The sequence below is a fragment of the Saccopteryx bilineata genome, chromosome 6, assembly GCF_036850765.1.
Source record: "Saccopteryx bilineata isolate mSacBil1 chromosome 6, mSacBil1_pri_phased_curated, whole genome shotgun sequence".
Classification (NCBI taxonomy): Eukaryota; Metazoa; Chordata; class Mammalia; order Chiroptera; family Emballonuridae; genus Saccopteryx; species Saccopteryx bilineata.
Window position 1 is genome coordinate 59163958 of NC_089495.1, and position 23878 is coordinate 59187835.

The 23878-nt window shown below is 36.6% G+C and overlaps 1 pseudogene; it reads right to left on the reverse strand.

Moving 5' to 3' along the window:
• Positions 1–1184: 1184 nt before the first annotated feature.
• Positions 1185–1295, reverse strand: LOC136309704 (U4 spliceosomal RNA; annotated as a pseudogene).
• Positions 1296–23878: the final 22583 nt, after the last annotated feature.

The following is a 23878-nucleotide window of genomic DNA, read 5'->3' on the forward strand; positions in this document are numbered from 1 at the left end:
TGGGAATGTTACACACTTAAGAAGCTGAGGGAGTGGGAAGTGGGAAAGGACCAGGAAAGATTATCTAAAGAGAATCAAAATGGTGCCATCAGCATGCTTAATTTGATTTTATTCTTCATTCCCCCTAGAGTGTCCAGGATGTGTAGTTAGGTGACTCATTTTTACATGCAAAGGACAGATGCTTATTATTATTATTTTTACTGCTATTTTTACATGACTATTTATGATTATATTATGCTAAAATGTGTCTTTAGAGCAAAAATAAAGTAGAAATAATCAAAACTCTCATTTTATTACTTTATTGAGCTGAATGTCACATAAAATAGTTTACTTCCTATTTAGCTTTCAAAAATAAATTTGGATGGTTTTTCAGTGGTAATATTACTTTAAGTGTTTTCTATAAAAAATGAGAGAAAAGATCACTTTGGATCTTTTCTTTTGGTTTGATTAAATATGTGGTTTTATTTATAAAATCTGTAACATACATTTGCAGTATCAAAATATAAATGAGTATGAAACATAGTTGTAACTTCCGATTTCCTAAAGTTACCCAAACTGGCATAGGGGTAGGAATACCAAACATGGGTGACATTCACAGTGATCTTCCTCAATTCAAATTTTCAATTTTATAACTATACTTATTTTGGATTGCATGCTTTATTTGTTATTTCTCTTATTTTGGAGATAGGAAGGAAAACATAGATTATCCGGAAGTGTAACAAATACTGAAACAAACTCTGAGAATTGCTTAGAGAATAACAGGGAACAGGAATTCTGCTATCAGAATGAGGGGCTAAATAGGTCTTGGTTCTGTTCCACTTCCATTTCTCTATGATTCATATCTTATATGTACTTTGCATTCAACAATGACACATTTCAAATGCAACATGATATTCCTCGTATGAGGTATCATCACTTTAAATTTGAAAAAAAAATGACTGAGTTATTGCAAGAATGACTTCCAAACCGTCCTTGGGTTCTTCTATCACAGTAATGTTAAGATGCAAAAATACAGATTTGACACTGAGCTTTCTCTCTTTGGATTTTGAACATTGTTTTCTCTTAAAAACTCATATATGTTATGATATAATATGATATAATATAATATAATATTATAATATAATATACCTTAGGTAATATTTAACATGAGAAAGTGAAATAACAATCTTATGGCTACCATGGCCATTAAGTGCAATAGAGGAATTATTCCCATAGTGGAGGAAACATTTTTCAATTAGCAATAATCATGCATTGGGTAAACCTCATTGGCTACAATACTGCCACTGCACAAAGCTAGTGAGGGAAATATTTTTTGTCTCCAGCTCTCATATTGCCTTATTTGTTGAAGTTAATTTATTTGTATTCCTTAAGTGATTATTAGCTATATGTAATAAAGATCATTAGGAGAAGGGATGTGATAATTAAAGGGAAAAAAGAAGAGTTTCATCATAAACTTGGTCTACTTTTCAGTTTTGTCTAAGATTGGAACAGATCTAGGGATGGGAGAACCTTGGTTTCCTTCCATCTCCAGTTCTCTATTATTCATACTATGCACATTTTATGCATCCAACAATGATACACCTCAGATATGATGCTGTATTTCCCAAGCCTTCTATAGAGCCTTTCTTATCATGCTAAGGATTTATTGCTTTCTACAAAAGTAGTTATTTTATTTAGCACCTTGAATATTCTTTTTTCTAAATTCTTGCTTTGAAATGAACTACTTTGAATACTACAGAAAATCCACGGTGAGAACAGGCCTGGGACAAAAACAGACAGTGGCCATCTGTTGGTTTGGCTATTCTCATGAAAATCAGAAAAAAAACTTCTATTTTATTTCTTTTCTTTTTATAAAGATTTAATTTTGAAATTATATGGATGTGTTAAGTAGTTAAAAAGCCCAACGTTAAACTAACAATATCTGTCCCAGAGTTTATGAAGTATATCTCTCAAGCTATGTGATTGACTTTATTCACTTTCTAGTATATAAAAATCCAAATAAATATTATCAAAATCAGGAAACATGATAGCAAGCTTTATTCTTATTCAAATAATAGTATTATTTTCTAAAACTTTTTGACACATACTTTTACAATTGGCTTCAGAGCTGAATTAAAACTAGAACAAAAATTACTTTCACTATATAACCGTATTTTCTTGCTGTTATTCCCCCCCCCCCCCATTTTTCATCAGAGTTGGAGCAGTGTACCTCCTGGCTGTTTTCAAAATTCGAATCTGTTATCCACATAGTTTGTCATCTTTGCATTTTTCAAGTTATTTTCAGTGGTGGGGTTCAAATGACCCTTTTAAATATAAAAAATGATATACCAAAAAGTAGTTTATTTCTTCACGCATTTAATAGTTAAATAAGAACAATAAAAGAGGTACACAAAGCTAGATTATGTTATAGGGAAGAATTTAAAAATATTAATGAAAAAATATTAAATAATCCCTGACAAAAAAAATAAAAAGATATTTCCAATGACAGCTTGTTACCCCCTGGTTGTTTGGCACTTTTTCTCCTTACGTTATATGTTTGTCTACTGAAGTGACAAACACAAGGGAATTAAAATGTAGTATTTCATCAAAGGTGTAATAAGTTTTATGAAATGAATAAATAAATATTACATAGTTCTACCAAATTTTTTTACCTGTGGACAGAATGAACATTACTATAGGTGTTTAGAATATGCTGTTGTGCAGATGAACATTAAGGAAGAGTAAGAAATGTAAATTTGTGATTTCCACATTGGGTGGCTGCACAGGTGCCCACCTCAGAGAGAACCCTGATTACAAGTGCCATTTCATCAACCAGTTTGCTGAACTCAACAAAAAATTAAGTATCGGTCTTGCTGGACCAGTGTGAACCGGCTAAATCCCACCACTGGTTATTTTCTTTTAGTTTTAAAAACAATTCATGATCTTAGGTTATAGTGGTAGCACTGGAAAAATATCTAAAGCCTCCAATGGAAACAAGTATTGTAAAGGGACACAACACTTATTTGGGTTCATGACATGAGGCAGGTTTGTTTTAAAAAAGTCACTTTACTTAACGACACAGCCCATATATCTGTTTTCAAAACCAGTGTGATTGATGGGGATTAATTTTGGGTGTTAGAAGAATTCTCTGAGATTTTGTTTTCTTGTTTATTGTTGTGAGATTGTTTATCACATGCACTGAACTATCTCCCTATTCTTCTGTAAAGGTGCTAATGCCAGAAGCTTGGTGGAAAACAATAGCAGATGTTAAGAGTTTCTATACTGAAAGAGAAAGTCTCAGGTTTCACCTTTAACATCTATATACAGCTATTTTGGAAATGAAGTTATTTCTTTTTTATTTTTATTTTTAAATTTATTGGGGTGACATTGGTTAATAAAATTATATAGATTTCAGGTGTACAAGTCTACTGTACATCATCTGTATATTGTATTATGTATTCACAACGCCAAGTCAAGACTCCTTTCATCAGCATTTATTCCCCCTTTACCTCCTTCTACTTTCCCCAACCCCCTGTCTGGTAATCACCATACTATCAATATTTTGTGTCTATGAATTGTTTTTTTTTATTTTTCATTTTTGCTTAATCCCTTCACCTTTTTCATTCACCTCATCCCCTAGTCTCCCTCTCTTTTGATAGTTATCAGTCTGTTCTTTGTATGTAGGAGTCTGATTCTATTTTGTTCGTTAGTTCATTTTGTTTATTAGATTTATATAAGTGAAATTATATGGTACTTGTCTTTCTCTGATTGACTTGCTTCACTGAAAATTAATTTCTAGGTTATTTTTGTAAATGAATGATATATAGCTCTCATGACCATAGTAGTTAGGGATTTGCATTCTGTAGTAAGAAGCTCTAAAAAATTTGGAAACAAAGCCAGAAGCAGACCTCCTAATTAAAATGAATACTAATATTTAATAGATAATGAAAGATAGCCAACCACAGAAATAACACACTGAAGTAAAAAGAATACTATTAAATTAACACACTTTTAGAAAAACGTTTGTGAGTGGTTTAAATAATAAAGTTGTTTTATTTATTTATTTGTTTGTTTGTTTGTTTGTTTGTTTGTTTTGAGAAAGAGGAGGAGTAGGAGGCGGTGAGAAAGAGAGAGAGAGACACACACAGATGGCCATTTAGTTGTGTCATTGATTGCGTCTTAAATGTTTCCTGACCAGGGCTCAAACTGGCAATCTCAGGCTGGAGCTGGCACCCTCAGGGATCATATTAAGTAGGTTTTATTTTATTCTGTATGAAGTAGAAACCATTGAATTATTTCATACACAGAAGTGATAAGATCAGGTTAACGTTTTGCGTATGCTATTCTTAGCTCAGTATGGAGAGTGATTTGGAGTTGAATGAGGCCAGAACTAGAGCATGTAAAGGTTATAACAATAAGCTCCAGTGAAAAATAAAGAGAAACTGTGGCAGCATAAGAAGAAGGAAACATCTTGGTCAAGTCATGAACAATCCTTAAAGGCAAAAGAATTATTGTGAATAGGTCTAAAATATTTCTACCAAAGTACCCATCAACATGGGGAAATATTTGTATAACCTTTAAGATGATCACAACTGAGCCCTAAGCATCTCACAATGAGGCCCACATTTCTATGAACATCATTTTTAAAATAATGCTCAGCTTGCATTCCACAACATGTATGCATTTGTTTTTGTAAAATTTAGTGTTTTAAATTACTTATTATGATAAAAATGACAAGGGAAGGAGGGTATTCCAGAAAAATTTACTATGTTTATTCTGTGCCTTCTGTATTTCTTGGTATGATGTCACTGTCCACGGATGTCCCTAAACTCCTCTTTAAAAATCACAGAGCTAGTCAAACTTTAAGGAGACAGAATTAGAAAATTTGAGTATGGGAACTAGGGGAATGAGAGCTTAAGATAATTCCCAATTTATACTTGGGTTCCTGGTTGAATGAATGGCAGTGTCACTAATACATGCTGGGTGCTCAGGTTATACAAATAATTCCCTTTCTTTAGAAGAAAGGGGGCAAGGAGGAACAGTTTTTCTGGAGAGGGGATGGAATGATGGATTTCATTTTGTCATGTTGACTTTGCATTCCTTGTAGAACACCTGAATGGAGGTATAGACTGACAGGTAAATCCTCTGGACAGACACCTGATGCAGAGATACACAGATATTAGTTGAAAGTGTACTAATGCTTTGAAATCATCTTTGCTGATACTAGGGATGGATTTAATATTTGTTTGCTGAAGAATCCTAGTCTGTTAACCTTTCTAGTTTTTTAGTACTTGAAAAATTAAGCAGTTTTGCTTTGAGACAGAGGGGTCAGTGGATATGACCACAAGGCTAATTGGAAGGGAAAAGTTCTAGTATTCTTGGTTGAGTCACAAGCAATCCTTAAGAATTTAATCCATTGCTTTGTGCTTGCCATGTTTAATAAACAGAAAATATAAAAAACAACAAATGGTGACAAGGAACTAAATGACAACAAAAAAGATAAGAGAAAATGAAATAAAAATATAGGTCAAAAGTAGTAAGAGAAATAGGTAAAATAAGCAACTTAAGAGAAAGTCCAAGTGAAATAAACAAAAGTAGAATTTTTAAAAAAGTTAATTAAATTACTTAATAGATGTAAGATAAATTAAACTGAACTAATTGCAAGCTATATATTTTAATCAGAAAATTTTATTGTGATTTCTCATTCTAAAAGAAATTTAGCACTTGAAAAATAGAGATAAGCAATGTAAAAATAAGTCATTTATAATTTCATCTTCCAGAAGATAACATTGCTAATATTCTGGTAAATATTCTTCCAGGGTTTTTTTCTCTACACATTTGTCAACTGCATGTTAGATAGGATGTATACCACAGAGGTCTATAGTATATGAACACATTAAGAATAAATATTTAATAAAAATATATATGTACAAAGATTATAAATTCCTGATATTCATGTAGGTATGTTAAATATCAACTTTTAAAGTCTAGCAGAGTAGAAAATAAAAGTAAATTGATTAAAAGTAGTAATATAAGATAACTAAAATTAGTTTAAGTTCCGAAGCTAATATCTTCAGTGTTGTTAATGCTTAGAGGTAGGATCCCTTAAAACAGTCCCTGGGCCTCTCTCTTTAGAGTTATATTTCCCTGCAGGGGATCTTTAGCAGATGTCCTTTGAGCTAAAAGCATAAGGGCAAAGGTCATGACCCTTGCCCTCTCTCTGGGTCCCTGTATTCTCCTATGCAGCTGTTGAAGATGCTTATCAGCCTTCAAAGGCTGCCTGCGGGGAATCCCTGCTGGGTGCCCACTGGCACGTAGAAGTCCCCTTTCTTTGGAGACTCTCTCTCCCACCAGAAGCCAATCTAACCAACACTTGTTTAGCCCAGGACAGTGTATGAAACCTTTTTATATGTACCATCTCATCTGATCTTCACAATAACCCTACCCTGTGAGGCAGGTATTATTTCTTGACCATTTTTGTTTTTTAGGGGATTAAGTCCCTTGCTTAAGAACACAAACAACTAATGAGAGGTACAGCCAGAACTCAAACCTACATCTTTGACTCCAAAGCCCGTGATCTTTGCTCTACATTTAAAAGTCCCCCTGCTTCTGAATAAAAATGGATAAAATGGAGATTCTAGGTTTCTAAGACTGATAACCACACTTGCATCAGTTATGCCTCTACCTTGAGATTTTGAGACTCCTTGGAATTTCCCTTAAAAGGCCTGTATAGATTTTAGTAAAAGCACTGTAAATATCCGTTGTAAAAGAAACAGACATATTTTATACTTTGAGAACATTTGCAAAATTTACCAATCTTTCTTAGAAGTTTGATTCAGAAATATTTTTCTCTTCTAAATTTTATAATTATATCCTATTCCTTTAATTTATAAGACAATATATTAATAGTGTCTTTACAATGCAAACGATAACTTACTAACTCCAACTGAAAAAAGTAAGCTGTTGGGATAAGTGTATAAATATAGACAGAAAAAGGGAAAGCACAAGCTATTGGGCATCAGAAGGCATGTGAGTAGACAGGAAATAAGCTTTTGAAGGTGAGAATGAGATTTCTTTTATAACTAACTATGCCTACTGTTTTCCCAATTGACACCTGCTATTTTTGCACTTTCTTTGTGAAATACTTGGAGCTGTTTAACATACACTGATCAGATTCTTTCAGTCTCTTAACCTCTATTACCAATCCATAAACCACTGTTTTCCCCAGTGTATTAATGGATATAGAAACAAGACATCCACACAGGTGAGTTTAAATACAGAGATCAAATTCCCTAGGACAGTGGTTTTTAAACTTTTTAAACTTGTCATGCAGCTGAACCCATTCTTAAAACAAACACATTGAGTCCCAATAAATAAGACAAAAGTAAAGTTGGTGTCATGGAAGTGGAGGGTCTGGAGAACAAATTGCCATTCTCTCAGGCCCTCTCATCCTTCATGGTGACCTTTAGACCTCTCTGCGTAGGGGGTTTAACCCCTAGGACTGACATGGGGTGAATCCTTCAGTTTTATTCTCTATAATACAATAAAATAACAGGACATAAAGTACATTTATACGTGTCACCTGGCTCACAAAAAAGCAGAATTGGGTAGAAAAGGATCTGAGTGGCACATAAACTCAGTGCCATAAAATGGGAAGTGGGAAAATCAGTCTCTGTCTAGTAATATTTCTCTCTATTTTTCTTCAAAAATTTTCATTGGAAACATAATTTCACTAAAGAATAAATGTTCTGTCATTTTCAGGATTTAAAAAATGGGATGAATATCTTTTAAAAAATACTGTAAGTTGCATTGTATCTCTTTGATTTGTGGCTTAGTTTTACCATCCATCATGTTAGGAGATAGAAAGGGACTCTTGATCATCAATCTACTCTCCTGCTCCTGTCAGTATTTGTCAGTATTTGTATCCTTAGATAAACATAATCTGTTTCTATTACTTATTTTTTAGAAAAGGTTTGAATAAGTTGAAATGTAGGAGCTTTTATTTTATGTATATTTTTAGACTTGTATGATGTTGGAAATTCTTATGGTTAAAGTTGAATTACAGAATTACAAAAAAAGATGTATACATTATATATCATATATATACACCATAACCTTTAAGTCTGTTTGCGTTTCTTTTAAATATTTTATTTACTGATTTTAGAGAGAGGGGAGATAGAAAGGTGGAGGGGAGGGAGGAACACGAAGCACTAACTCACAGTTGCTTCTCATCTGTGCCTTGACTGGACAAGCCTGGGATCTCAAACCAGCAACTTCAGCATTCCAGGTTGATGCCTTATCCACTGTGCCACTACAGGTCAGGCAAGTCTGTTTGCTTTCTACTAAACTAAATGATATTGGATACTTTTGTTCTTTTATAAATCACATGGTAAGGTTTTCTAAGAAGCTTTGTAAAAACTATATAATTTTAAGTGCTTGTTCTATTAAAAATACATATATTTTTTTTATGGAGTAATGTTTCATACTCAGCATTCTTCTGCCTATATGTAATAATTAAAAATCATGAAAGGTGTTTTAATTGAACTTGAATCTGGCATTGTTCTCTATTTCTCAACTGTAGCTAATTTTTAAATTTACTCTCATATGGTATACAATTTGTTTTTATATTCGATCACATTCTTTTTTCACCTTATAGCATATTTCTAATCTTGACCTTTTAGACATCCAACTTTTCCAGAACTTGACTTTAATTAAACATCTTTTAAAATATTCACACTTATACACTTAATATCTCTGCATCCTAGATAATCTTAGGAAATGCTTAACTTATTCTCTCTTCATAATTATCTTATTGGAAATGAAGAGTCTTCTAAAGTTATTTTCATTCCATACTGATATGAGAGGCCTTTATATACATAAGAAAAGTTAGAGGTATAGACATACAATATGAAATGTATAGTTATTAAGTGTTTTAAAAAAGTTTTATTAAAATATTTTATTTAGAGAGCTTATAGAATGTGAAATACTAAAAAACAGAATGTGGATTGAGGAGCAAGCAATTTCTGTGAACCAAACAGACTTCTTTTAAGAAATTAAGTATATAGAGAATATGCAAAATGTTAAACTGTCTACATAAGAAAGAATTCCATGTTTTTATGTACATGGAGTCAAAGTTGGTTTGACCATGAATTATTATTCCCCAACATACACTTTATTTATTTATTTTTAGTTTTAATTTATTGTGTTTACATAGATTCAAATGTCCCACTGAGTACATCCCCCCACCCCAATGTTCCTTTCAACCTCCACCTTGCCCACCTCCCCTCCCACACCCTCCCACCTTCCCTCCAGGATTTGTTGTACTGCTCTCTATAATGCTGTGTTATGTATATAATTTCACCAATCTCTTTCCCTTCTCTGATCCCATCCTCCCATCCCCTTTCTCTCTGTCCCCTTTCCCTCTGGTCCCTTTGATCCTGCCTCTGTCTCTATTCTGCTGCTCAGTTCACATTGTTCATTGTATTCCTAAATGAGTGATGTCATATGATGTATATCTTTCTCTGCCTGGCTTATTATACTTAGCATAATAGTTTCCAGGTCCATCCATGTTGTTGCAAAAGATAATGTTTTCTTCTTTTTTCACGGTTGTATAGTATTGCATTGTGTATATGTACCTCTGCTTTTTAATCCACTTGACCACTGATGGACACTTGGGCTGTTTCCAGATCTTGGCTATTGAAAACAATGCTGCAACAAACATGGGGGTACATTTTTTCTTTTGAATTAGTGATTTGGTATTCTTAGGATATATTCCTAAAAGTGGATGGCTATGTCAGAAGGCAGTTACATTTTTAATTTTTTGAGGAATCTTCATACAGTTTTCTACAGTGGCTGCACCTGTCTGCATTCCCACCAACAGTCCAGGAGGGTTCCCTTTTCTCCACATCCTCGCCAGCACCTATTATGTGCTGTTTTGTTAAAAAGCGCCATTCTGACTGGTGTGAGGTGATACCTCATTGTGGTGTTAATTTGTATTTCTCTAATGATTAGTGATGTTGAGCATTTTTTCATATGCCTATTGACCATCCATATGTCCTCTTTGGAGAAGTGTCTATTCATTTCTTTTGCCCATTTTTTGATCAGATTGTTTGTCTTCCTGGTGTTGAGTTTTACAAGTCCCATTTGTTTATCCTGTCCCTTATTTCACTTGCCCCTGGAAATAAATCAGCAAATATATTGCTGTGAGAGATGTCAAAGCTTACTGCCTATGTTTTATTCTAAGATGCTTATGGTTTCATGACTTACACTTAAGTCTTTTATCCATTTTGAGTTTATTTTTGTGAATGGTATTAGTTGGTGATCCAGTTCCATTTTTTTTTTTTAAATAATTTTATTTTTTTAATGGGGTGACATCAATAAATCAGGATACATTTATTCAAAGATAACAAGTCCAGGGTATCTTGTCGTTCAATCATGTTGCATACCCATCACCCAAAGTCAGATTGTCCTCCGTCACCCTCTATCTTGTCCTCTCTGTGCCCCTCCCCCTCCCCCTTTCCCTCTCCCATTACCCCCTCCCCCCGTAACCACCACACCCTTATCAATGTCTCTCAGTTTCACTTTTATGTCCCACCTACATATGGAATAATGCAGTTCCTGGTTTTTTCTGATTTACTTACTTTGCTCCGTATCATGTTATCAAGATCCCACCATTTTGCTGTAAATGTTCCGATGTCATCATTTCTTATGGCTGAGTAGTATTCCATAGTGTATACGTGCCACATCTTCTTTATCCAGTCATCTATTGACGGGCTTTTTGGTTGTTTCCATGTCCTGGCCACTGTGAACAATGCTGCAATAAACATGGGGCTGCATGTCTCTTTACGTATCAATGTTTCTGAGTTTTGGGGGTATATACCCAGTAGAGGGATTGCTGGGTCATAAGGTAGTTCTATTTTCAGTTTTTTGAGGAACCACCATACTTTCTTCCATAATGGTTGTACTACTTTACATTCCCATCAACAGTGTATGAGGGTTCCTTTTTCTCCACAGCCTCTCCAACATTTGCTATTACCTGTCTTGCTAATAACAGCTAATCGAACAGGTGTGAGGTGGTATCTCATTGCCATTTTGATTTGCATTTCTCTAATAGCTAAAGAAGATGAGCATCTTTTCATATATCTGTTGGCCATTTGTATTTCTTCCTGGGAGAAGTGTCTGTTCATATCCTCTTCCCATTTTTTTATGGGATTATTTGTTTGTTTGTTGTTGAGTTTTATGAGTTCTTTGTATATTTTGGATATTAGGCCCTTATCTGAGCTGTTGTTTGAAAATATCATTTCCCATTTAGTTGGCTTTCTGTTTATTTTGTTATCAGTTTCTCTTGCTGAGCAAAAACTTCTTAGTCTGATGCAGTCCCATTCATTAATTTTTGCCTTCACTTCTCTTGCCATTGGAGTCAAATTCATAAAATGCTCTTTAAAACCCAGGTCCATGAGTTGAGTACCTATGTCTTCTTCTATGTACTTAATTGTTTCAGGTCATATGTTTAGATCTTTGATCCATTTTGAGTTAATATTTGTACAGGGGGAGAGACTGTAGTCTAGTTTCATTCTTTTGCATGTGGCTTTCCAGTTTTCCCAGCACCATTTATTGAAGAAGCTTTCTTTTCTCCATTGTGTGTTGTTGGCCCCTTTATCAAAAATTATTTGACTATATATATGTGGTTTTATTTCTGGACTTTCTATTCTGTTCCATTGGTCTGAGTGTCTATTTTTCTGCCAATACCATGCTGTTTTGATTGTCGTGGCCCTATAATATAGTTTGAAGTCAGGTATTGTTATGCCCCCAGCTTCATTCTTTTTCTTTAGGATTGCTTTGGCTATTCGGGGTTTTTTATAGTTCCATATAAATCTGATGATTTTTTGCTCTATTTCTTTAAAAAACGTCATTGGAAGTTTGATGGGAATTGCATTAAATTTGTATATTGCTTTGGGTAATATAGCCATCTTGATTCTATTTATTCTTCCTAGCCAAGAACAAGGTATATTCTTCCATCTCATTATATCTTTTTCGATTTCCCTTAACAATGGTTTATAGTTTTCATTATATAAGTCCTTTACATTCTTTGTTATGTTTATTCCTAAGTATTTTATTTTTTTTGTTGCAATCGTGAAGGAGATTATTCTTTTGAGTTCGTTCTGAATTGTTTCATTGTTGGCATATAGAAAGGCTATTGACTTCTGTATGTTAATTTTGTATCCTGCGACCTTACTGTATTGGCTTATTGTTTCTAGTAGTCTTTTTGTGGATTCTTTGGGGTTTTCGATGTATAGGATCATATCATCTGCAAAAAGTGATACCTTTACTTCTTCTTTTCCGATATGGATGCCTTTTATTTCTTTGTCTTGTCTGATTGCTGTGGCGAGAACCTCTAGTACCACATTAAATAAGAGTGGAGAGAGTGGACAACCCTGTCTTGTTCCTGATTTAAGGGGGAAAGCCTTCAGTTTAGTGCCATTTAATATGATGTTAGCTGATGGTTTATCATATATGGCCTTTATCATGTTGGGATATTTTCCTTCTATACCCATTTTGTTGAGAGTCTTAAACATAAAATTGTGTTGTATTTTATCAAAAGCCTTTTCTGCATCTATTGATAAGATCATGTGGTTTTTGTTCTTTGTTTTGTTGATATGGTGTATTACATTAACCGTTTTGTGTATGTTGAACCATCCTTGAGATTCTGGGATGAATCCCACTTGATCATGATGTATTATTTTTTTAATATGTTATTGTATTCAATTTCTTACTGTGATGTTTTGTAGAACAGTAATTACTATCTCTTACTTTGTTGTTTTCTCAGCTTACAACAATACTTTTATAATAGGCTTTATTTTTACAGAAGTTTTATGTTCACTGCAAAGTTGAATTGAAAATACAGGGAGTTCCCATGTTCCCTGGCTCCCACAAATGTAGTCTCCCCCACAATCAACATCCAAAACGAGAGTGGTACATTTATTATGCAGGATGACTCTATGTTGACACATCATTATCACCTTAAATCCATCGTTTATGTCAGAGTTATTTACATTAGGGTCCATTCTTGCTGTTTTATATTCTATGGGTTTTGACAAATGTGTCAAAATGGTAAACATGAATTTAACATTAAAAACTTAAAGTGCTGTTCTAAAAAATCCTCTGTGCTCCACCAATTCATCTCTCCCTTCTCCCTAGCCTTTGACAACAACAGATATTTATACTATTTTCACAGTTTTGCTTTTTCCAAAATGTCATAAATTTGGAATCATACAGTATGTAGCCTTTTCAGAACAGCTATATTTTTTAAAAACAGAAATTATTTATTTGCAAATCATGATATTTATTTCTAGATTGATGTCTATTTTTAAGACTAAAAAAATCATAACCACTATAAAATAATATACATGTTTTATCAAAAGCAATGATGATGTTATATCTTGCTTGGTGTCTGTACTTAATTTCAGGATCATTTTCAGATCCCAAAAGGGCTATTTATTGCTTTAACTCTTTGCATATGTAATTTCACTGCTTCCTGTTTCTGTGTTTTTTGATGAGATACCTGCTGAGGAAAGAGATATGTAAAATTTAAGTGCTTGAAAAAGTTTAAGAATTATTTTTCTATTCTTGTCTGCTTTTCTGCCAAAAAAAGGGGGAAGAATTCTGAATTCTGCCAGATATATAATATATTCCCTGACATAATAAAATTTAGAAGACCTGAGATTTTCAAAATGGGTTGCTTCAGGATAAAATTTTAATTACTTATTTAGTAAGCCTTACTGTTCTTCTACACAAAACTTTGAATAGTTTATTGTTATTACTACTTTGGCTGCTATAAAGGAAGGTGACAAGGAAGTCCTGTTATTTTGTAAGAAGTAACTATTCTCATAATGAACTTGTGGTGATCCTTCCTCTCCTACATGGATAGAGTTAAAGTCTCAGACTGTGAAATCTTAAAAAATCATATAATAAGAAATTTATTTTCCTTTGAGCAGCCAACAAAGTTCCCATGTTACAAATTGTAAATATCATTATAGTGAAAACTATTTTTTTATAAATAAATTTTTATTAATGTTAATGGGGTGACATCAATAAATCAGGGTACATATATTCAAAGAAAACATATCCAGGTTATCTTGTCATTCAGTTATGTTGCATACCCATCACTCAGAAGTCCTAGAAAACTGTGGAAAGAAACAGCTATATGTGAGTTCTGTTAGCTGCCAATAACCAAGTTTTACATATGAAAGCCTAAGTAAGGCAAGACAGTGAAAACATTTGAAGAGAGGGGGTACTGAAGGGACAAAAGCATTAATTTTAATGTCATTGTTTAAGATTTTATTAAATGATTGATTTAATGGAAGGAGGGAAAAGTATTAACTCATAGTTGCTTCACTTTAGTTGTTCATCAATTGTTCATTGTGTGTGCCTTGACCAGGCAAGCCCAGGGTTTCCAGTTGGCGACCTTAGCATTCCCAGTCAAGGCCTTATCCACTGCGCCACCACAGGCAAGGCTAATATTATTATTTAGAGTCAAATTCAATTGTATTGTAATAATAAAAGTGCCTTAAGCTTTGAAGTATTTATAATGGTAAACTTTTAAATTTTGATTAAAATTTTGTTGTTTTCTTTTTTTAACAATAAAATGTCACTTGTTTTTGAGAATAATTTTAAGTGCTGTGTGAAATGAGGAAGTCACAAAACCAAGGGATATTATTACCTAAAGAGGAAGTGGCTTAGGAAACTTGTCAATCACAGTCATGACTAAGGAACCATTTTGGTCACCACTTCCGATTCTTACTAGCTGTTATCTGGAGATGGGCAGGTGTTGGCACTCAAGCTAGATATCACACTAATGAAAACTGCTTAGGATTGGAGATGAGAGAGAAGGATCAAAGTTATGTGTCTATATGATGTATTTAATTTTTAAAAAATTAACTTTAAGAATTACTTGTAAAGTATAATAATCAGTGAACCCTAAAATGCAGATGTTCTTCAATGAAAAAAATATACTTCATAAAGATCACATAAAAATAATGTTAAACCATGTTTAAAAAGAAAATATATTTCTAATCTAAAATAAGTCATCTAGAGTTATACAATGAATAGATACCATATTTTCCCATATATAAGACATACCTCTTTTCAAAAAATTTGGGGTCTAAAAACTGGGTGTGTCTTATACAATGGTTGTAGATTTTTTTTACTTGCATTCCCTGCTTGAGGAGTTGTATGCATTTTATGATGAATAAAACTTGAATTTAGGCCCTGGCCAGTAGGCTTAGCAGTAGATCATCAGCCTGGCATGTGGAAGTCCCAGTTCGACTGCCAGCCTGGGCACACAGGAGAAGCACCCATCTGCTTCTCCACCCTTCCCCCTCTCCTTCCTCTCTATCTCTCTCTTCCCATTTGGTAACTAAAGCTCCATGGGAGCAAAGTTGGCCTGGGCACTGAGGATGGCTCCATGGCCTCTGCTTCAGATGCTAGAATGGTTTCAGTTGCAGTGGAGCAACAACCCAGATGGGAGGAGCATTGCCCCCTGGTGGGCATGCCCGGTGGATCTCGGTTGGGCACATGCGGAAGTCTATCTGCCACCCCCCCACTTCTGACTTTGGAAAAATACAAAAAAACAAAAACAACAAAAAGACTTGAATTCAGTAACTTTATGTAATACTTTTATTTTCAAAATTTGGATCCCAAAGTTAAGATAAGTCTTATACATGGGAGTATCTTATACACAGGGAAATATGGAAGATAAGTAGATAGATTGATACTTATGAGTATTTTTTTTTTGTATTTTTCTGAAGCTAGAAACGGGGAGAGACAGTCAGACAGACTCCCGCATGCGCCCGACTGGGATACACCCGGCACGCCCACCAGGGGCGACGCTCTGCCCACCAGGGGGCGATGCTCTGCCCCTCCGGGGTGTTGCTCTGCCATGACCAGAGCCACTCTAGCACCTGGGGCAGAGGCCAAGGAGCCATCCCCAGTGCCCGGGCCATCTTTGCTCCACTGGAACCTTGGCTGCGGGAGGGGAAGAGAGAGACAGAGAGGAAGGAGGGGGTGTGGAGAAGCAAATGGGTGCTTCTCCTATGTGCCCTGGCTGGGAATCGAACCCTGGTTCCCTGCATGCCAGGCCGACGCTCTACCGCTGAGCCAACCGGCAAGGGCCAGATTGATACTTATGGAAGGAATAAATAAAAAATTAAACAGAAAAGAAATGTCTAAACAAATATTAATTTTACAGAATATAGTGAAAAAATTAGGAATGTGGAGGTATAGTATAACATGGTTTACCTTTTAAATTAATTTGTAACAGATCTTAAAAATTTGAGTGTCCCCCCCAAATCTCAAAGTATTAGATATTTTTACAAAGACCATTGCTTACTACAGATCCTGGCACTTGTCTTATTCTTCCCTATAAATACAACAGGTTGAAAATTTGTTATCTTAATAGCTGGCACTAGAATATTTTTCAGAGAAATACTGTTTTTATTTATGCAGCTGTCACTGGGGCAGGTGAGACCTGAGCCTATTACCATTCTCAGGAGTAAAAAAGGACTTGTTGGGTTTCTGTGATCCAGGTGAAGGGAGAGGAGCAGAGAAAGATGGTGGTGGTCATGAAGTGGGGAAATCAGAAAACCTAGAAATATTAGAAGCTGCTTGCTACATGGGATAAACCAACTGGAGTAAATCTTAAAAGTTCTCATTAGCACAACAAAAGTCATAACTATGTGTGGTGATGCATGTTAACTAGACTTACTGCAGTGATCATTTTGAAACCAAGGGTCTTACCACTTTGATTAAATTTAGTTTTAAATCCTCACTCTAGAAATCATCTCTCTCTAAATATATGTGTGTCTGTGTGTGTGTGTGTGTATATATATATATATATATATATATATATATATATATATATATATCCCTCAAAGACTTACCCCCCCCCCAGATAATCAGCAACCCCGGAGGCAGCAGAAGACAGTAGATTGGACCTGACTGATGGTCACAAGGTCCAGACCTCTGACAGGCTAAAGATAACATCTTGACCAAGTTATGTTTCAGTTCCTTGAGTCCAAGGGTAGAAAGACACACAGGCTTCTTTCCCATAAGACTGGACAGAGGGATGCAAAAAAAGAGCTCAAAACTGCCCTCAAGACCTAAAGAAATGATTTATTACTCTTACCTCACCTCTGATCAATCAGCTCCCGACACAACCCTGAACCCTCTAACTAAGATGTCTTGTTATTTTTCCCGATATAATCTGTGACCTGCATGTCATCAGAGAGTTTGGAATTTTGAGCGTTAACTTTCTGTTTTCCTGGATGGCACTATTCACAATAAAATAGCCAATAATTCTCCACTGCAACTCTCAGTGTCTAATGTTTGGTTGTGCTAATGCTGGGTGACCAAACACTTCATCTGTTCTGTAACAATTTCACAATATATGCAAAATATCAAATCATTGTTATATACCTAAAACTAAAATAATGTTTTATGTCACTTATATTTCTTTAAAAGTAAAGCCATGAGACAGAGAGCATGAAAAAATTCAATTAGAGTCAGAAAATTATATAAGAAAAGATTGTGAGACTCAAGGACACATCTCTTCCTCCATTCCTGGGAATCTTTAAGGTTTCATTCATTTATTCATTTATTCATTCATTTATTTTAAGTGAGAGGTAAGGAGGCAGGGAGGAAGAGAAACAGACTCCCACATGCACACTGACCGGTATCCATCCAGTGAGCCCCATACAGGGCAATGCTCTGCCCATCTGGGACCACTACTCCTGTTGCTAAGAAACAAGCCATTTCAGCCCTGGAGGTGAGGCCATGGAGTCATTCTTAGTCTCTGGGGCCAACATGCTTGAACCATTGTATCCATGGCTGTGGGAGAAAAAGAGAAAGAGAGAGAGAGAGAGAAGAGAGAACAGGGAAGAAGAAGAGATGGAGAAGCAGATGATCACTTCTCCTGTGTGCCATGACCAGGAATCAAACCCAGGACTTCCTCACACCAGGCTGACTTTCTACCACTAAGCCAACCAAGGGCCTAAGGGAGGTTTTAAATTTTCTCAATCCATGGAATGGGAGTTTGAGTCAATCTTACTTAGATTTTAAGAAGCTAAGAGGCCAGATGATATTGTGGTTACATATTTAAGTGTGATCTCTTCCATGATTGTGTATGAAACTTCAGAAGGGGCCAATTTGCTCCTGTTTTCATTGGATTTAATTTTTCATATTGATATGTTAACATTTTTTATATATTATGAATACCAATCCTTAGTCATTTATACATGCAGCTAACATTTTCCTACTTCTTGGCTCTTACTTTGTTGTTTTTATAGTATCTTTTGATGAACAGAAGTTTGAAAATTTAGTGAAGTTGAATTATCAATATTTTTCTTTATAGGTTAAGCTTTCAACATCATAAGAAATTCTAATCTAAAGTAATAAAGATATGCTCATATAATGTCTTCAAAAACTAACAAATTTTAGTCTTCAATCTGCCTAAAATTATGTATGACATAAAGTACAAATGAAATTTTAATTTATTATTTTTTTTAGTAATAGAGATGATGACAATGGTGATTTTTGTAATAAAGTTGCTTTATCTTAAAAAGAATTAATTCCATTTCACCACTAAGTGTGATGTTTGTTTTAACTTCTTTTGTAGATGTCTTTTTCAGATAAAGGAAAATTTTCATTTTATTTTCTTGTTTGTATTTCTTAAGAAAGATAATGGAGAGTGATGTCAGAGAAATGGTGCCATGAGGAGCGCTTCCAATACCTCTCCCCAAAATTTCAACACGTTCTACAACTACAGACAGAAAATTGATATCTGGAGCATCTTTAAGTCCCACGCACTGAATAAAAAGGTATGATTGGGTGAAAATGTGGCTAAATATATAATCAAACCTGAAGGAAATAAGATGGAGAACAGAACACTCCACCTTCCTCATTAACCTGAGCAAGGGCTGCTTTCACTTGGAACTGAGAGAAAGTGAGGGCTGGGGGCGAGGAAAGAGCTGGGCTGGGGCACAGACATTCAAGCCGAGGAAAGATGTGCCCACAGTGACTCAGCCCACGTGAGCTAACGCCAGCGCTGGACCCGGCAAAGGCGGGTGAGTGGCGGCCTCCATCACCCCCGATATCCTGGTCAGCGAGTGCGGACAGTGTGTGAGAGGTTCCCCCTAGAGCCCTGGGTGTGGGTGCCCATGTTCCCAAACAGGTGTAGGATCACAGACTTCTGCATGGGCTATGACCAGAGTCTCGGTGTAATCCCTGCTCCCCCAACAACAGCGCATGGGGAGTGCACGAAAGTGAACTTCCCTATGCCCGGACTTCTCCGGGCAGGCGGGGTGCCTCTGCCAGCCATTCAGGCTAACATCCTGGGAAGAAAAACACAGAAGTGCTAGGGGGAGGGGCACAGGCAGCTTGCAGACAGTCTCTGGAGCAGATCTGCGAATCCAATTGTTTAAATTAGCTTAACCCACAGTCTGCTCACTGCCCTACTGGCTTACATGGCTCTGGCTGACAAGGTCTTCTCTCTCAGAGCTCAGTGATCTAAGATAAGAGTCGTGATTTTTTTAGTGCCTCTTGCTCTGTACATAGGGGCAGGGGCAACTTCCTGTCAGCCAATACAGGGTAGAAAACACATTCCTATGGAACAGACCTCAGAGAACACTGCAGAAGTTGCACAGGCTAGGTTGTAGGCTTTTTAACAAGGAAGAAGCCTGCAGAGAGAAATCCCATGGAACGCTAAGGCAAATTAACTAGATATACCTGGGGAAGCTTAGAAAGGAGCCTGAACAGAAGTCAACAAGCCCCCCTAAGCCCCCTGCTTAAGCTGGTGGCTCTGATTGGCAGAGCTTTCATACTCAGGTCTGTGTGCTAAAAAGAGGGACTTGGCAGCTTTTAAGACCTCCTGTTCTGCAGGCAGTGACTAGGGCTTCTTCTTCCCAGCCAATACAGTTTACAAAGTGCAAAAAGCCTGGGAAGAGTGGTCCCACAGAGTGCTGTGGCATACTAGACATGCCTGGAAGGTTCATAGAAAGACACCTTGAGAGCAATTGGCTCCCATCCCTGCTTGATTACTCTGGCGGCTCTGATTGACAGAGCCTTACCCAGAGCCCGGCGCTGAGTGGGAATAGAGTGGGGATTTGCCAGCTCTTTGAACCTCTTATTCTCCAGGCAGTGGCAGTGGAAACCTCATAGCTGGATCACCAGGCTGCAATTCAGGAAGGAGAGACTAGGAGAGAGGCTCCAGAAAAATGGACTCTCCCATTGTTGGAGCCTGCAAATGCTAACAAGCCCTGACTTCCAACAAGACTAAAACCTATGACATCACCATAGTGACACATTAACTTCAAATCTCTACCTAAGTGTGCCACAAGGGCAGAGCCTGGGGTACAGTGCCACTGACCAGGAAGAGGGAGAAGAAAGAAAAAGGAAGAAGATAACCTCTCAAAATCAAGAAAAATCCACAGTCTTTATAACTTTTTACACTTTTTTTTCCTTTCATCTTCTTATCTTTATTTATTTTTCTCCGACCTTGGTCCTTTTATCCTCTGCTCATCTTATTCTTTTCTCTATATCTTGAACTACATTACCCATAAGTCTTACATTTCCCTTTTTTTTCTTTTCTTTTCTCTTTCCCTCTATGAGGGTTACACTCCAAAACCCTTAACCCTCTCCTTTTTTTTCTCTTCTTTATTTTTCCCCTTTTTCTTTTTCTCCCTCTCTCTTAGTTTCTTCTTTTTCCTTTTCCTTTTTCTCTCATTCAATCCTCAATCATGAACAAATTATTTTATATTGGATTCAACTTTTTTCTTTGTGGCATTTTGTGTGCATTTTACTTCACTTTTTAACTCATTATCATTCCTCCCAATCCTGGCTCTCCATTCTAAGTAGTTTTTGTTCCACTTAATACAATAGTATTTTTTTCTTATTCTTGTTTTCCTCTTATCCCTTTCACTATATTTCTCAGTTGAACATCATTTACAAGCAAATTATTTTACTCTTGATCCAAAATTTTTTCTTTTTTGTATTATGTGGATCCCTACCCCCTTTTTTGCCCCTTTGTCACTTCTTCCCAACTCAGGTCCTCCATTCTAGGTAGTTTTTGTTTCACTTAGCACAGTATTTCATGGTATTTTCTCAAAGAAGAAAAAAAAGAAATAATTTTTTAAGTTATTTTTTATTGTCTATTTTTTTACTTTTTATTCATTATTAATTCTCATTAGTGTTATTAACAAAACCACCTTCAGATGCCACTAAGGAAAAGGAAGTCGAATATCATGGATACAAAAGACAGAGACGTAGCACAGATAGATGAGGAAAAATATATAGAAAAAATTTTTAATAGATTGGAAACCTTGGAGTCAAATGACAGAGAATTTAAAATAGAAATCCTAAAAATATTTAAAGCAATTTAGGGAGCTCAAAAACAACTCAATGAACACAAAAAATATATTACAAAGGAAATTGAAACTATGAAAACAAATGAAAAATGAAAAAATCAATCCATAAACTGAAAAACGAGGTAATAAGCTTAGCTAATAGAATAAGTCAGATAGAAGAGAGAATTAGTGACATAGAAGATAGGCAACCTGAAGCACAACAGAGAGAGGAAGAGAGAGACTCAGAAATTAAAAAAATGAGAAAGCCCTACAGGAATTGTCTGACTCCATCAAAAAGAGTAACATAAGAATAATAGATATTTCAGAAGGAGAAGAGAGAGAAAATGAAATAAAGAACATATTCAAACAAATAATAGATGAAAACTTCCAAGCCTGTGGAAAGAACTAAAGCCTCAAATTCAAGAAGCAAACAGAACATCGAGTTATCTGAAACCCAAAAAAACCTACTTCAAGGCACATCATAATGAAATTGGCACAAACCAACAACAAAGAAAAAATTCTCAAGGCAGCCAGGGAAAAGAAGAATACAGATGACGTCAGAGTAATGGTGGGGTAGGAATTGATACCAATAAATCTCCCCCAAAACTCAACAAGATCTTCAACCAGAAACAGAAAAACCTATACTTGGAGCCTCCAGATGCTTCACAATACACCCAAAGGTATGGTCGAGTGAAAAATTGGCTAAATATATAACCAAACCCCGAAGGAAATAGGGAGTAAGAAATGCTCCGCCTTCCTCACTAACCTAAACAGGGCGGCTTTCCCTGGTAACTGTGAATATAGAAACTGAGGCGGGCAAAGGGGATGAATAGACCCAGGCCGCGGCACAAACGGCCAAACCAGGCTGTGGCACGGAGATCCAAGCCGAGGAAAAACTGATCCTGTGGCAACCCAGGCAATACAAGCTAACACTCGCGCCAAACCCAAACAAAGAAAGACAAGTGGAGCGGCCATTTTACCTGGTTTCCTGGTCGGCATGTGTGCAGTTAGTGGGTGAGAGATTTCTTCTTAGGCCCCGGGAGTGGGTGCCTGTGTTGCCCCACGGAGAGGCAGGGTCAGAGGCCTTTCTGTGGGCCGAGGGCAGAGTCTCTGGGCAGCCCCAGTGCCCTGGGAAAGCCACGCACGGGAGGGAGTGAGAACTAATTCCAATGGTGGAGATTTTCCGTGCTGGAGGGTGTTTCACTCAGAGGGAAACGCGGCCGGCCTCATATCCTGGTCTGCGTGCGCAGATAGTGAATGAGAGATTCCTCCAAGTGCCTCGGCAGTGTGCGCCCATGTTATAGCACAGAGGGGCAGAGTCAGGGGCCTTTGTGTGGGCCAAAGCGGAATCTCGGGCCGCCCCAGTGCCTTGCAAAAGCCGCGCACGGGGACGGAGCGAGACTCAATTCCAACGCTGCAACTTTTCCCTGCGTTTGGGGGTTTCACTCAGAGCATGAGACTGCTGGCCAGATATCCTGGTCTTCGCGTGCAGACAGTGAGTGAGAATTTCCTCCAAGCACCCCAGAAGTGGGCGCCTGCCTGTGTTGCCGGACAGAGTGGCAGAGCCAGAAGTCTTTGAGTGGGCGGAAAGCCCGCCTGATTATGCTAGCAGCTCTCACTGACTGAGCCTTACCCAGAGCCCTGTGCTGAGTGGAAATAGAGTGAGGAGTTGCCAGCTCTTTGAGCCTCTTACTATCCAGGCAGAGGCAGCAGCAACCCCATAGCTGGATTATCAGGCTACTAATTGAGGAAGGAAAGACTAGGAAAAAGGCTCCAGGAACACGGACTTTCTCACTGTTGGAGCCTATAAATGCTAATGAGCCTCGACTGCCAACGAGACTAAAGCACAATACATGACATCGCCATAGAGACTTATCAACTGCAAACCTCTACCTGAGCATGCCAAAGGGGCAGAACCCGGGGTACAGAGTCACCGACCAGGAAGAGGGAGAGAAAAGAAAAAGCAAGAAGATAACCTCTCAAAATCAAGAATAATCTGCAAACATTATAACCTATCCCATTTTATTATATTTGTTCGTTTGTTTCTCTTATCTTCATTCTTGATACTTTTTTTCCTCCTCCAATTTGGCCGATTAACTCTCTGCCGGTGTTACTCTCTCCTCTCCTTGAACTACACTACCCATAAGTGTTACATTTCCCATTATTTTTTCTCTTCTCTTCCTTTCTCTCTATGAGGATTGCACTCCAAAACCCTTAACTCTCTCTCTCTCTCCTTTCTTTTTCCTTCTTTTAGTGGTTCCCTCTTTTTTTCTCTCTCTCTCTTTCTTTTCTCCCTCTATATTAGTTTCTTCCTTTCTCCTTTACATCTCCTCTCATTCAAACCTCAATAACAAACAAATGATCTTATCTGGGACTCAAACTTATGTTTGTGGCATTTTGGGGTTTTTTTACTTCACCTTTTTAACTCACTAGCAGTGCTCCCATCCCTGGCTCTCCATATTATCTAGTTCTTGTTCCACTAAATACAATAGTAACTTTTTAAT